General features: G+C 40.8%; 1 non-coding gene across 1 annotated transcript; it reads right to left on the bottom strand.

Moving 5' to 3' along the window:
• Positions 1-600: 600 nt before the first annotated feature.
• On the bottom strand, positions 601-707 carry LOC141609577 (small nucleolar RNA R71). The gene has a single exon (XR_012527501.1). It is a non-coding gene; the product is annotated as a small nucleolar RNA R71 (small nucleolar RNA).
• Between the last annotated feature and the right edge of the window lie 15,294 nt (positions 708-16,001).

The following is a 16,001-nucleotide window of genomic DNA, read 5'->3' as shown; positions in this document are numbered from 1 at the left end:
TAATTGTTTTCGAGTTGTTTGATATTTTGCATGTCTAGATGGTCACAAGGTGATTTGTTACCTTTTGACCGTGAAATCGAAAGAACCTTGACGAACAATAGGAGACTTGTTAGGAGGAATTTAAGAGGTATTAGTGAAGTTGTTCAACCCACTAGTGAGTTCATCAATCCTTTCGCAATAGAAGGAGAGGAGAACCCATTACACAATACCCCACAAAATCCACCTACAATGCCTAAATTCTCGTCACACTCCGTACCCACCGAGGAGAATCTACCAAATGTTACTCCTACACCGCAACATCTAACCGGAAATTTTATTGCCAAGTCCGCCTTCATCCAATTAGTTGAGAGGAGCCAATTTTGGGGGATGCCTAGTGAAGACCCTCATTCTCATATGGAAACCTTTTGCGACTATTGTGATGCAATCTCTCAAACGGGTGTGACTCAAGACCAAATTAGATGGGTCTTATTTCCTTTTTCTCTAATCGGCACCGCGAAGCAATGGTTGAAGGGCCTGGATAAGGCCACCCTCGGAGTTGATTCTTGGAAGAAGTTGGCTCTAGCTTTCTACAAAAAATTCTACCCACCGGAAAAGACTAACATGCTAAGAGCTCAAATTACGGGTTTTAAGCAAAGGGATGAAGAATCTTTGTATGAAGCTTGGGAGCGGTTCAAGGGTATTTGTCGCTCATGTCCTCACCATGGACTTAGCGAATGGTTTTTGGTACAACAATTTTGGAATGGTTTATATGAAGATTCTAGGAACATTCTCAATATGGGATCAAATGGAATGTTCACCGAAGTTGATGACAATCAAACATGGAACAAGATTGAGGAAATGACGGTCCATAATTCACAATATATTAGACCTCGCAAGGCTACTAGAGGAGGAAAGCATGAAGTGGACTCCGTTACTCAATTGGGTGCTCAACTTAGTGCTCACATTGACACAATCAACTTGAAGTTTGAACAAGCTATGGCTAGACTTGAAGAAAACTCAAAATCATCAAAGCATCATGTTAATGCCATGACGGCATCTTCATCAATCCCAAGTGGGATATGTGAGAATTGTGGAACTTTGGGACATGACCAAGGTGAATGTAGGGGAACAAATGAACAAGTGAATGCTTTCCAAGCATACAAGAGTGGTACCCCTTATTCCAACTATTACAATGAAAACACCAAATTCCATCCAAATCTCTCATACAAAAGCCAAAATGTTCAAAACCCTCAAACAACATACACTCCACCACCCATGAGAAACCAAAATCAAAGACCCTTTTTCAATCAAAACCAAGGTTACCAAAATCAAAATCCATACAATCACCAAAATGACCAAGGCTTTGATGTCCAAAAAGCGGTCCTCCAAATGCAAAAGAATCAACAAGAATTTTTCACTCAAATGCAAAAAGATAGCCAAGCAAAGGAAACCACCGTCAACAACATCCTAGCTCACACCAAGATGTTGGAAACACAATTGACTCAACTAGCATCTTCAAGCTCACAAAGACAAAAGGGGCAATTACCACCTCAAAGTAATCCCCCTAGACATGAAACGGTTAGTGCCATTCACTTGAGAACTGGTACAAGGTATGAAGCACCGAAGAAGCAAGTTGAAGATGAAGTTGTGGAAGCTAGTGAAAAGGAAGAAATTGTGCAAAGCTCCAAAGATGGAGAATCATCAAAAGAAGAAAGTTCAAAGAAAAATGAAGACAAGGTCAAGGAGAAGGAGCCCATTGTGATTAGACTTCCTTTTCCAAGTCGTCAAGCCAAGCCCAAATTTGATGATCAACTTGGAAAGTTCATGGAAATTGTGAAGAACTTGGAAGTCTCAATTCCTTTCACGGAATTAATCAATCACGTGCCGGCCTATGCGAAATACATGAAAGATATCCTCACAAAGAAGAAGTCAATCCGGAAACTTGAGACTATTGCCTTCACTAAGGTGAGTAGTGCAGTACTTCAAGGGATTTCACCTCCAAAGCTAAAGGATCCGGGAAGCTTCTCAATACCGTGTACCATTGGCGACACAACGATCAACAAAGCCTTATGTGATCTAGGGGCTAGTGTGAGTATCATGCCGTACTCGGTGAGTAAAAGGTTGGGGATGGGAGAGCTTAAATGCACCAACATCACACTCCAAATGGCCGATAGATCGACGAAGACACCATTAGGGATATGGGAAGATGTCCCCGTGCGAATTGGGAAGTTTTTCATCCCGGTGGACTTTGTCATTGTTGATATGGAGGAATATTCCAACATTCCAATCATTCTAGGAAGACCTTTTCTACACACCGTGGGTGCGGTGATTGATGTGAAACATGGTGAGCTCACTCTAGAAGTGGGAGATGAAAGCATAACCTTTAATCTTGACAAGACTATGAGAGCTCCTCGTTTGCATGAACCATGTTTCATGATTGATCATTATAGCCGAAAGGATGAGAGGAAGAAATCGGAACTCCAATGGAAGAAGAAAATTGAAGATGCTCCATTCAAAGAGCAAATGAATTGTGACAAGGAGAGCTTGCAAAGCTCATCAAAATCAATCAAGGAAGAAGAGAATGGCCTCATTGGCCAAGAGAAGAAATTGGGAGAGTTGTCTCCATCAAATCAAGAGATTTTCAATGATCAACTTAATGAAGTTTGTGGTCTTTGGGACAACGAATTTGAAGGGATTTTTAATCCCTACATTGGTAATGCCATCGATCAAGACCGAAAACAAGGGCCAAGGTCTATTGAAGACCTCTACCATGATAATGAACAAGCTTTCGATTACTTTTTCAAGGTGTTGAGCAACATCAACAACACCTTGGACATGCCCCCTTGACATCTCATCAAGAATGAGAGTTTGGTGGAGTCCTCCCTAAACCACCACTTGTAAATATTTCTAACTCCCTAACTCGCATTTCAATTCTTGTATTGCATTTTTGTCATCTTTGGATTTATTTTAATTTACTTTGATCAAGATAATTGTCATGTTTGAGAGAAGTGAGGGAGGGACTAACAATTTCAATTGATGTGTAGTGTTTTAGCTTAGTGTGGGGATGACAATTGCCTAGGCTATCCATGCCTAGTAGTGCCCCCACAATGAAGAACACAAGATTTGAAGAAGAATAGAAGAATGGTAAGGGAAATGCATTGTACACGGATGGAACTGAATCCGGGTACAAGGGGTCGAATCCGAGCGGATTCAGGAGAATCCGCCCGTCTTCAGAAAATCCGAGCGTACTGCAGCAAAGACGCCCGTCCTGAACTGAGCTGAATTTTGAAAATTTTTGACTGTGACAGAATCCGGGCATCCTGAGCAGCAATCCGCCCGTCTTGAAAGAAAGACGTCCGTCTTTGCAGCTGAGGAAAACAAGAAAAATTTCCTGGACTAAAATCGGTCCGTCTTCAGCAAAATCCGCCCGTCCCGTGTTTTTAAATCCGAGCGTCTTCGAAGGAATCCGCCCGTCTTTAGGCGAGATTTTCCAACCCAGAAAAGGCAGAATCCGCCCGTCTTTGGCTGAATCCGCACGGATTGCCCCTGCAGTTCGAAAATTTCGGTCTTTATAAAATCCCTCCCACCTTCATTCATTCATTCATTCATTCATAAACACTACCCACAACATCAAAACCCTCATCCTCTCCATCACAAAATCAAAATCCCTCAACAACATTCACCAAAAACAAATCAAATCATCCTTCTAACAACAAATCAATCACTCCTTCTTCAATAAAAATCAAAACCAAGCACAAAATCTTCAACCTTTGAGTCGATTTTTGAATTCATAAAGGCAAAGCCTTTCACCTTTAAATCGATTTGGGTACACTAAAAATTGAAGATTTTTCATTCTTTTCTTGGTTAATCCATCAATGGGAAGGACTAAGGGAGCAACAAAGGCAACAAAGGCACCAAAGGCACTCTCACAAAGGCAAAAGGCTCTTCAAACAAAGAAAGCATTGGCTATGGTGGTAGCAACACCAAACTTGGAAGTGCAACAACAACAACAACCTTCTATGGGAGCAACAACATCTTCTACTCCGGAAATCGATCAACTTTTGCATTATCCGGAGGTAACTTTTATTTCCGAAACCCATAGAAATACTTTTGCCAAGTTTGCTAGAAAATCAATTCAATCCACCAAATTTATATATGAAGATACCTTGGATAAATTGGGTGTCCTTGAGCAAACTAGAGCCTTTTTCAAAGCCATGGGGTTGAAGAAATTGTTTGAAACAAAGGAATTGACATACCCCTCCCTTACCTTGGAATTTTTAAGTTCTTTGAAAGTCACCAAAGTTGAGAATAGGGAGAATCTCGAGTTTCGTCTAGCTAATGTTAGTAGACGCATTTCCTTTAGGGAATTGAGTGAAATTTTAGGTCTTAGTGATGAACCGCGTTATTTTAAGAATTATGGAAAGTATGACCCCGACCCTCTTTGGGAGGCAATTTCCGGGAGGAAATTTGAGGACTTTCATGCGAGTCGTGCTCTTTTGGTCCACCATCCGGGCATAAGAGTATGGCACAAGGTCATGGGAAACACCATAATTGCAAGGAAAGATACCAACCATTTCACCAAACTTGATTTTATTCTCCTTGAATCAGCTTTGAACATTGGAAGAGTACACACCAAGCCTTACAATTCTTTGAGGCTCTTGGTAGATAGATGGCTCAACATTGATTGTGGGAAGAAGGGCACTACCGTTATTGTCAATGGCGGCCTAGTCACTATCCTAGCTAAGTACTTTGATCCTAACTTCAATAAGGATAACAAGTACAAAGCAAAGGAGGGTGGTCATCTTGTTTATATGCATACTATGATACACAAGTACAAGTGGGTTTCTCATAACCCCCTTGACACTAAGTATGGATGGCTCACTATTGAAGCTAGATCGTTCACCTTGCCTTCAAAGATTTCTCGTCTAAGTGTCCACCGGACCAATTATCTACTTCCCCTTTCTAAAGAGGCCGAGTATATTATTCAACAACAAAAGGGTGAACTTGAAATTCCCTCCTCTTCCATTGTCATACCACCTTACCCCTTTGAGTATCAAGAGTTCAAGCCGGAAGGAGTTGAAGCTAGAAATGACTACGTGACTCTTCTCATGCAAGCAATGCATAAGCAAGCCTTTGAGGATTGGAAAAACGCTTACTTGGCTCAATATCCACCCCTCCTACATTTAGCTAGGCAAGGACTACTTGATCCATCATGTCCTTTGCCTAGTTGGGCGGATAGAGAAGTCTTATTTCCGGGTGCATCTAGGGTCGTTTCGGGTGACAATGAGGTTGTTGGTAATGAAGAAGTTGATGATAACATTGGTGAAGAAACAAGTGAGGAGGAGAGGATGATGAAGAAGATGATGAGCAAGATAAGGAAGAAAGTGATGAAGCAAATGAAGAGGGAAGTGGCAATGTGACCACTTCTAATGAGGAAAGTGATGATGGTCATGACATGATGGAAGATTAGCAAGCCTTGGAGACTCCTACCCTCTCATGGTTTGTCTATTTCTCTCTTTGTTTTTATAATTTTTCTTGATCATTGTTGGAGTAGTCCTAGCACCATAGAGGACTCACACCTCGGTACCATGGAGGTGTTCTCATTTTATTGTTCCCATGTTCAAAATCCAAAATGACAAATTAGTTTCATGCATTGCATAGTGTGTGCATAAACTACACCCATCCTTGGACATTAGCAATAGTGTCTCACTCGGTTTGGGGAAGTTAATGCATACACAACGGGAGTTAATCTAAATTATCCTCTCCGTCATAAACAAAAACCATGCATCATGTAGTATAGCTTAGTATAGATTGCATTTAGTATAGGAAATCATGCATCATCTTTGCATAATTTCCATCATTTTGGCCATTGAGGACAATGCCCATATTAGTGTGGGGATGGGAATTCTAACATTTAACTCTTATTAACTCTTATTCAAAAATCCAAAAAATTTGAAAAATTTCGAAAATCATAAAAATTTGAAAAATTGAAAACCCAAAAACATGTTTATTTCCTCTTGTATATATTGTCTTCTATATATTGTGTTTGTTCTATCCTTGTTCACATTGATTGACTACGCCACATCCGAGACATGAGGATATTGAAGATCGCATGGTATGATCTTTCCAATCTCCTTTTTCCTCTTTATGTTAATGACTATGTGGCTTTATTTTGATTGATGCGGTATAAAAATGTGAACTTAGGACTTGCATTTAGTTTATATGACATATTAGTTGATAAAATCACTTGCATTAGGATGTTTATATTAGTTGCATCATGGCATGTAGTTGCATGTTAGAAATGTTTTGAAAAATGCCTAATTAGGAACATTGACAAGAGCAACTAAGCCATTACAAATACTTGTTCAACTTAAGACTTTGTCTACTAGAATGGTTGTAAAACACCCTAGATAGTGTCATACTAGTATCTTTTGACCCATGACCCAAGGCCTAATCAAGGGTTTGCATGTGAGTCACTTATCCAACCCCGTGATGCGATGTGGACTTGGTTAACTTGTCTAGGTGACCTTGATTGACCTTGTGGTAAGGCAACCCAAAAATATTTTTTATCAATAAGCTTGAATTGCTCATTTCAAAGAATTTTGTCATGTGGAAGTAATTTAATGCCAAGGAAACCTCAAATGTTATGAATTGTTGAAAGTTGAGAAATTTAAGTTGTTTTGATGGAGGCGTACCACTTCGATGTGCTTTGGTGCGGGATCCATTGAATTGGGCCCCCATACGGTTGTGAATTCGGCCGCCCAGAGACAGAGTGACTATCACCCCGAAAAGCTATTGTCTAGAGGTTAACCGGTTGCCTAATAAGCGATTGGCGAAAGCAAAGGACACTAGCCCGGAAGGGACAAACCCCATCTTAAATTTTTGAAATGTGAAAGTGAAATGAGGACAATTTTGAATACTAGTCATATCCACCCGTTGTGAATAAAGATTTGAGCATTTCATTCCAAAAAAGTCTTTTGTCAAGCCACTTGGTCGAGCTTGGGACGATCCATGACCTTTACTTTTGTAGATAATTCGAGACTTGTCATGTCATATGCTACTAGCATCATAGGGATCATCATTCCTCCACCATCCGATCGCTCTTGACGAAAGCATTTGGAAATTGAGGACGAAAGTAGTCTAGTTTAACACCATTTGGAGGTGATTTAGTGCCATCCTCTTAGACTTAGTAATTTGTTGAACTAGTATTTGTGAAGGATTACATGCTCTTAAATTTGTTCCTCTTTAGTGCCTCCGCCACTTGATGAGGAAGTGGCTATTCTTTTGTAGATGCATCCATTATGTGTTTTTGTGTGCTTAATGTTTGGATGTGTCGCCATTTTGGCAAGACCCACCTTGCCTTACAAGAAGGCATCCTACCTCATGGTTGTCTTGTTGTGAGTTGAAGGGGCGGAGTGAGACCCGCTAATTGTCTCATATCGGCTATATTATTAGGATAGGTTAGTATTGGTCCTAGTCTTTGTCACCTCTTTACTCGGGACGAGCAAAGGTTCGGTTTGGGGATATTTGATGTGACCATAATTAGCGCATATTTAGCCCCTGAATTAGCCTTGTTCCCATGCTTTTTAGTGCATATTTGGGTCATTTCTTATCTTTAGTTCTTTGTTTTGCATATTCTTTGAGATTTTGATCCCTTGGTAGGAAAGGAGTAAGACTCTTGCATTTTCATGGCAAAACGAGACTAAATTGATCGAATTCAATGACCAAGCATCAAGGAGAGACAAGATTAGAAGGCCTTTGTACATATTATAGTAGAAGAGCAATGTTGAGAAAGGATCCTTGAGTCCCCAAGGAAATCCCCAAGGAATTTATGAAGAAAAGGGAAGAAAAGAAGAAGATTTCTTGCTGAGTGACAATCCGTGCGGATTGTCACCAATCCGGCCGTCCCCCAGCTGCACAATCCGTGCGGCTTTCCTCTAATCCGCTCGGATTCCACCTCCACAATCCGCCCGGATTCCCTCGAATCCGCTCGGACCCCATCGCCAGAATCCGACCGTCCCGACCTTATTCCGCCCGGATTCCAGCACATCGTGATTTCCTCTTATCCAAGCTACAAAGAAAGAAGCCCTTCCTTCGAAAAATACCGGCTCCTCCTTGCTCAATCTAAAAAGTGTAATTACTAGTTTAGCCCTTAGTTAACCCTAATGCATCCTCCCTAATTTCCACTATAAATACCCCATTAGTCTAATTAGAGGAGCATGTTCTTCTTATCAATAATTAGAGTAGTTAATATCAATAAAATCTCTCTTTAGTATTGTAATCAACAATTAATCAAGTTCGAATACAAGTTTTATTTCCTTAATCTCTCTTTTGTTCATCCTTTATTTTGGGTAATTGAAGATTATTTGGGTTATTGTTGGGAGATTGACAACCTCTCAATCAAGCATTCAAGTACTTCTTTTATCTTTGCTTTATTATTGGAATCATTAGTAGGTATAATTCTCTTAATCCCTTTTAATTATTGTTAAGTACTTTCATTTGTTCATCATGTTTCATATTGTTGGTATGATTGACAACCTTGCTAGCATGATCAACATGATAATGAGTGAGTAGTCTCTTAGCTAGGGTTAATGGGTGATTAGGGGAAACCAACATGGGGAATGATTCATGCTTAAATTAATATGCTTTCATGTTTTATTTGCTTGCTTGTTTTGATCTCAACTCATGCACATGTTATATTTGATGAAATGCTAAGCCTATGAATCTTTGCATTTACTATCATCTTCCATCTTTTCAATGAGACTTGTAAGACATAACCCAACTCGAGTCTCATTAGACCATGCATGTTGTTGAGTAGGGAAGATTAAGTCGACTTGTAGGTGTTGTACAATCTAATCGATTCGGCTCCGGGACCCAAACGTTCCTAGGATTGTAAGATATAACCCAACTCAATCCATCACAACAATAATTGCTTGCTTATAATTTGAGAACATGTTTGTGTCATCAATTCCCATGATTCCCCTATGATCCCATGACACCCTAGTGTTTTTAGTCAATTGTTTACACCCCTTTAATTCATCTTGCTTGTTTATTTTCATTGCTATTTTAGTTTAGTGACCTTCTACATCAACCCAATTTGTGACACCCCTTAGACACCACTAGTTGCAATAGAAATCTCATTTCAATACCCGTCCCTTGGGATCCGACCTTTACTTGCCTCTTTACTAATTGTAGAGTTGTTTTGTGAAGCTATAAATTGTGTTTTGATTCGACCGTGACCCAACGACCACATCTATTTGTGAACACGAAATGGACCGATCAGTAGTTAGACTTGGTCTTCCTTGAGAATATGATGTGAGCATTTATCTTTATATAACCGTCTTGTTGCTCCTTGACTTGATCCAGCATGCTTAAGTGTCCCTCCAGGCTATTCTGCACTTACCATCAGGCTTTTCTTCTAGGATTTAGTAGCTTGCTTATCTTGTGGTACTCTTCATCTGCCAAATAGTAGTTAGATTTGTCCGGTCCTCGGCTGCCTCAACCAGCCTAGTAAGGTCAGACCAAGTTAGAGTCGGACCAGGCTAAATTGGGCCTAACAATTGCCCCTTGACATTTTACCCGTGCTGGATCAGGCCAGGGGTGAGATGTAAATATACCGGGCTAAACAATAAAAATAATCATATTTACTCAAGGACACTTAGACTTCTAGTGACCGTTAAACACTGCAATGGCTAACTGCATGATGTCATGCTGACAGTTTTGCAGGGTTTTTGCACCGTTACTCCTCTTCTATAAATACGGTATTTGTGATGAGTTTATTTTTCACCAAATTTCTTCCACTTTCCTTGCTAAATCTTCTCTAAAATTCTCCCCTATTTCCCAGGAATTCCAATTTGCTAACTTATAATTTCTCATTAAGTAAAATTTATCACGATAAACAAAACAATAAAGGATATGGGAGCCAAAAAGCGTCCTGCTTCCCAGAAAGCTGTTGCTGAGCCTGAACCCACAGACGTCCATGAGGAGGAGGTGGTTGAAATTGATCCTCCTGCTCGTGCTATAGCTTTTAAATATCAAGATTCTATTTTTTCTGCTCTTCAATCTCTGGATCCTTATTTCCCTGAAGAAAACTTATTGAAAACGAACTATGATAGGGTTTTAAGGGAGAAAAAATTAATTCCTGATTCGACTGAGGTTTGGATTCCTGAGTCTTGTCCAGTCAGAGCTAATTGGGTGTCACCTGGTTGGTTCTGTATTTATGAATCGGCGTTCAAAGCAGGTTGTAAGTTACCCTTTACTCCATTAATGATTGATACTATTCGTGCTATGAAAGTATCACCTTTCCAAATCATGCCAATGGTTTGGAAACTTGTCCATTCTATTGAAAATTTATGTGTTAAGCATAAACTTGTAATTACTATTAATGATATCAAGGCAGTATATCATATGAAAAATCCTTCTACTGGTCGCTTCAATTTGAGAATTAAATCGAAAATGTCTCCATTAATTACTAACCTGGACTCTGGAGATGATAAAAGCTGGGCAAAGACTTTCCTGTTTATCCGGACTGAAAGTCTGGGGTCAGGCTTTGATTATTTGAGATATCCTCCTTTGGACAGTGGTAGGTTTCTTGTACTCTTAATTTGCAATTTATATTATACGAAATTAGGATATTCAAATTTTACCTGTGCATTTTTGGTCATTTTTGTAGCTCCTGATTGGAACTTCGACCCTCTTGACGAGGAGGCTGTTTCAAGGATAGAGGCTTTTCTTTCTATTCTTGAGGAAGAGAGGGCTTGGCCTGCTAGTCTGGGCAGGGATTTATTGCCCCGGTATATGAAGACTAAGCTGAGTGTGGTTAAAGTACCCAAAGGCAAGCCTAGCTCCACTGCTCTCTCCTGTATGTCTTCTATATGTCTCTGTGTTGATTGTTGTCTTCTTATCGCTTCTCTTCTGATATTTATGTGTATTTTTTATTTATTCGGTATTCAGGTCTTCTGCTAGGTTGGCCAGCTTTACTGCAAAAGACTTAAAAGCTGGGGTTGCTAGGATTGCTGAACAGTCCAAGAGCCAGGAGGCTAGTAGGAGTGACAAGACGCTTGGCGTTTTGGTTTCTGATGTCCAGCCTCCCCAGGAACCGCCCAGGCTGGTATCACCAGAGGTCGTTCAGGCTTCTAAAAGGAGGAGGGAAGCTGTTATTCCTGAAGAGGAAGGGAGAGAGAAAGAGCATATTCAAGCTCAACCAATCAGGAGTGTCAGGCAAGTGTCTGCTAGGATGGACGATATGGACGCTGCCCGGGCACAGATAAATGATTTTTCTGCTAGAATGAGCGGCCAGCTTTTATCTACTAATACCCTTGAGTCTTCTACTAGAGTGGTTTCTATCTTGTCTTCTCTTGTGGCAAAGGCTGCTGAACTTGCTTCTCAAGCTAAGGAGGTTTGTTGTGAAGGGATATTTTAATTGTTATGTGTTCTTTGTGTTGCTTTATGTTTGGTTGATTGACTTTCTTTTGTTTTTCTGTAGGGATTGGACGCCGGGTTAGCTACTGCCTGTCAGCTCAGGGATGCCCAGGCTAGGATTTTTGGCTTGGAAGAGAAATTATATAAAGTTAACCATGAGCTGCACACATCCAGGGGTAATGAGGTAGTACTCCAATCTCAGCTGGGGCAGCTAGAGAGGCATCCAGGGCTGCTTTGGTTTGTGAGGTGGCTGCAAAAAATGCTGAGAAAGTTGTCAGGCAAGAGTTGGAGGCTGTCAAGGAAGAGCTGGCTGCCGAGAAGCAGGCAATGCAGGATCAGCTGAGGAAAAATGAAGAGCTTGGTGCTGAAAAGGAGCTAGTGGAGGCACGGCTTGCTGATGCTGCTCAATACTTCTTTGGAAAAGGTCGGGTTGATGCTATGACGGATCCGGAATCTGACCGGGCTAATTGGGATCCGGATCGGGATGAGACAGCTTTGGACACCCAGTATCCTGATTTTGCCAATATGGGTCAAGAAGAAGAAGTGGATTCTCCTCCTTCCAAGGAGAAATCTGGTGATCAGGAAATGGTGGATGGTTGTGAGTCGGTTACTGGTTCGAAGCTTGTTTAGATTTATGTTTTTCCTTTTCGTTTTGGCCCATCTAGGGGAGATGTTCCTGGAATGAATATTTATTAGGTATGTGGCAAGGCTAGCTTTTTTGGATGAATATTTTGTCTCGGTTTTGAATAAATATTTGGTCTTTGTTGGTTTCTTTTTTTGTTTTGATAAGGTACATTTGTAGTGTTGGATGTATCTTGGATCGGCGTTATTCAACCTGGATCGGGCGATTTTTTTTTGGATCTCGCGATTCTTTACGCTGGATCTGGCCTGTTCTTTGTGATATGGGTGGGGTTATTGCCCGTCTGGAGGGCATATGTCCCCTGCCTGTCTGGAGGGCTTATGACCCATCTATGTTGTACAAGCCAGGAAAAGGTTTTCCAGGTTTGTATATTAAATTGAGCTCAATATTTTAAGGCCTGTTTTTGCAACTGAAAGTTGGATATCAGTTGGATATCAGTGGGGTGGCCCCCAATCTTTAAAATTTGTTTTAAGTAAAGTACAGTATGTAAAACAAATATTGAAGATTCTATTCGGTAAAGAGAAATACGAGAATATTTACAAGTACTTGGGCACGTAATGGAAGAAATTATATAAGGCATTTATTCATATAATGGCAAATATCATACATTTAGTTTCATATCAGGTCAGGCAGGAAATGGTAAGATGAAGATTATACCTGGACTGGGAGATATATTTTATATGTGAAATAGTTTTAAGTGTGTAATATTCCAAGATCTTGGGATCATTTCGCCGTCCAGGGTTTGTAGTCTATAAGCTCCTTGACCGACTATTGAGTCAATCAGGTAGGGACCTTCCCAGGTTGGGGCCAATTTGCCAGCATTCTTATCTTTTGTGTTTTGAAAAACTTTTCTGAGAACAAGGTCTCCTACCCTGAATACTCTAGCTTTGACAGTCTTGTTGTAGCTTTTTGCAACTCTTTGCTGATATCTTTGCCATTCTAATGTCGGGTTGCATCTCTTAGCTCTTCCGTCAAGTCCAGGTTATCCTCCATTAGAGGTATATTGCTTGTTATCGTATTCAGGCTGTATCTGGCTGATGGAATGTCGACCTCAGCTGGGATTACTGCTTCACATCCATAGACCAAGGAGTAGGGGGTTTGGCCTGTGGATGTTTTAGGCGTGGTTCGTCGGCCCGGAGGACCAAGGGGAGCTCTTGACCCATCTACCTTTCCTTCTTTCTAGCTTCTTCTTTATGCAACTGATTATTACTTTGTTACTAGATTCTGCCTGGCCGTTAGCTTTTGGATATCCTGGTGTGGAGGTTACCAGGTTGATGTTCCATTGAGCACAGAAGGCTGATTTTTTTTTCCCACGAATTGCGTGCCATTGTCGCATACTATTTCAGAGGGGATGCCATATCTACATATGATGTTGTGTTTGATGAATGCTATGACATCCTTTTCTTTGACTTGCCTGTATGAATCAGCTTCTATCCACTTGGAGAAGTAGTTAGTCATTGCTAGCATAAAAACTTTTTGCCCGGGTGCTTGAGGTAGTTTTCCTACTATATCCATGCCCCACTTCATAAATGGCCAGGGTGCGGATATGAAATGTAGTTCCTCAGATGGCTGGTGGATATATGGTCCATGAATCTGGCAAGCTTCGTATTTAGAGCTGAATTCCAGGCAATCGGCCCTCAAAGTGGGCCAATAATATCCTGTTCTGAGTACCTTGCTTGCCAGGCTCCTTCCGCCCTTATGATTTCCACAGTATCCTCCATGGATTTCTGATAGTATCTGTTCAGCTTCTTGTGGTTCTAGGCATCTGAGGTATGGTCTTGCCTGCGATTTCTTAAAAAGCACGTTGTTAATAATAGCATATGAAGCAACTTTTATTTTGAGTGCCCTAGCATCTTGCTTATTCAGGGGGAGGATTCCTTGTTGTAGCCAATCGTAGTAAGGTTTTGTCCAAGAATTGGCAACATATATGGGGAAACTTTCATCTTGTTTGTTTATTGCAGGTTCTAATAAATGTATGATGGGTATTTTGTCAAAGTCAGGGGGACTGAAGTTGGATCCTAGGTCGGCTAGGGCATCGGCCTGGGTATTCAAGTCCCTAGGAATTTGATCAATATTAAAATTGCGGAATTTTGATTTCAAATTTTGGGCAACTTCTAAATAAAGCATCATTTTTGAGTCTTTTGCAGTATATATTCCATTTACTTGGTTTGAAATAAGGAGGGAATCAGTACGTACCTTTAGGTTTTGTACACCGAGGTCAATACATACCTTTAGTCCGGCTATTAGGGTTTCATATTCTTCCTCATTGTTGGTGGCTTCGAATGCACAGCTTATAGCTTGTACTATCTTATCCCCCTGTGGCGATTTTATTACTACCCCTAGGTCTGTGCCCCTCATGTTGGCTGCACCATCGACAAATAGGGTCCATTCTAGGTCTGTTTGGTCATTGGTCAATCTATTTACTTCTTTTATTAGGTCGGGTTATAGGGCTGGACTAAAATCAGCCACAAAGTCTGCCAGTGCTTGTGACTTAATTGCTGTCCTTAGTTCAAATGTTATGTTGTATGTGCTTAGCTGGACTGACCATTTGCACATTCGTCCGGACAATTCTGGTTTTCTAAGTACGGACTTGATAGGAAAATTGGTTCTGACTATTATAGGGTGGCTTTCAAAGTATGGTCTTAATTTTGTGCAACTCATAATTAAAGCTAAAACGTATTTTTCAAGTAGGCCATACCTGATCTCTTCATCTAGTAGACTTTTACTTACGTAGTAGACAGGGTGTTGTTGTCCGTCCTCTTCTTTGACCAGGACCGCACCGACAAAGTTGAAGTGATTTCCGTGGACGACAATGTATCTTGTCGGGGTTTGTCTTTGACTGGTTTTGCCAACAAGGGAGGAGAGGATAGATATGTTTTCAGATCATCAAAGGCAGCCTGATGATCAGGGGTCCATTGAAAGTCCTTGTTTTTCCTTAGCAGATTATAGAATGATTTGCACCTTTCTGACGATCTTGAAATGAACTGTTGTTGGTCGCTATTCTTCCTGTCGGCTTTTGTATGTCTTTGACTGTCTTTGGTGGTTCTAGCTCCAGGATGGCTTTGATCTGTTCTGGGCTGGCTTCTATTCCTCTTTTTGTCACCATATAGCCCAAGAATTTGCCTCTTTGAGACTCCAAAATGGCATTTCTGTGGATTGAGCTTCATATTGAATTTCTCCAGTATTTTGAAGGCTACCTCCAGGTCTTTAATGTGGTCTTCTGCCTTTTTTTACTTGACTACCATATCGTCAATGTAGACTTCCATGGTATCTCCTATTTGATCTTTGAACATCATGTTGACTAATCTTTGATAGGTTGCACCTGCATTTTTTAATCCAAAGGGCATAGCAGTATAACAGCATATTCCTCTTTCAGTGATGAAAGCCGTACTTTCCTGATCTGCGGGGTGCATCTTTATTTGGTTGAATCCACTGGAGGCATCCATGAATGTTAACATCTCGTGGCCTGCAGTGGCATCCACCATTGCATCGATATGTGGCAGGGGAAATGGATCTTTGGGACATGCCTTGTTTAGGTCGGTGTAGTCTACACAGACTCTCCATTTGCCGTTTTTCTTTTGGACGACTACTACATTTGCAAGCCAGTCGGGGTATATTACTTCCCTGATCATTCCCATGTCCAATAGCTTGTCAACTTCTTGGTTGATGATTTCGTGCCTCTCTACAGCAAATTTTCTCCTTTTCTGCTGTACAGGCTTAAAGGATTTGTCAATATTTAATTTAAGGGTTATAATATCAGCATCTATAACAGTCATATCAAAATGTGACCATGCAAAACAAGACATTTTAGTTTTGAGAAAGCTGACAAGATTGGGTCTGACTGAGTCAGGTGCATCTGACCCTACAAGTACCTTCCTGTCAGGGAATTCTGGGTCTAGAATGACCTCTCCTGTTTCCATCTGTGACTGTGCAATATATTCTTTCCTGACAGGTGACTTTA

Source organism: Silene latifolia, chromosome 10, assembly GCF_048544455.1.
Source record: "Silene latifolia isolate original U9 population chromosome 10, ASM4854445v1, whole genome shotgun sequence".
In the NCBI taxonomy this organism is placed as follows: domain Eukaryota; kingdom Viridiplantae; phylum Streptophyta; class Magnoliopsida; order Caryophyllales; family Caryophyllaceae; genus Silene; species Silene latifolia.
Note: the sequence above shows the minus strand (reverse complement) of the source record. Positions and strands in the feature narration are given on the sequence as shown.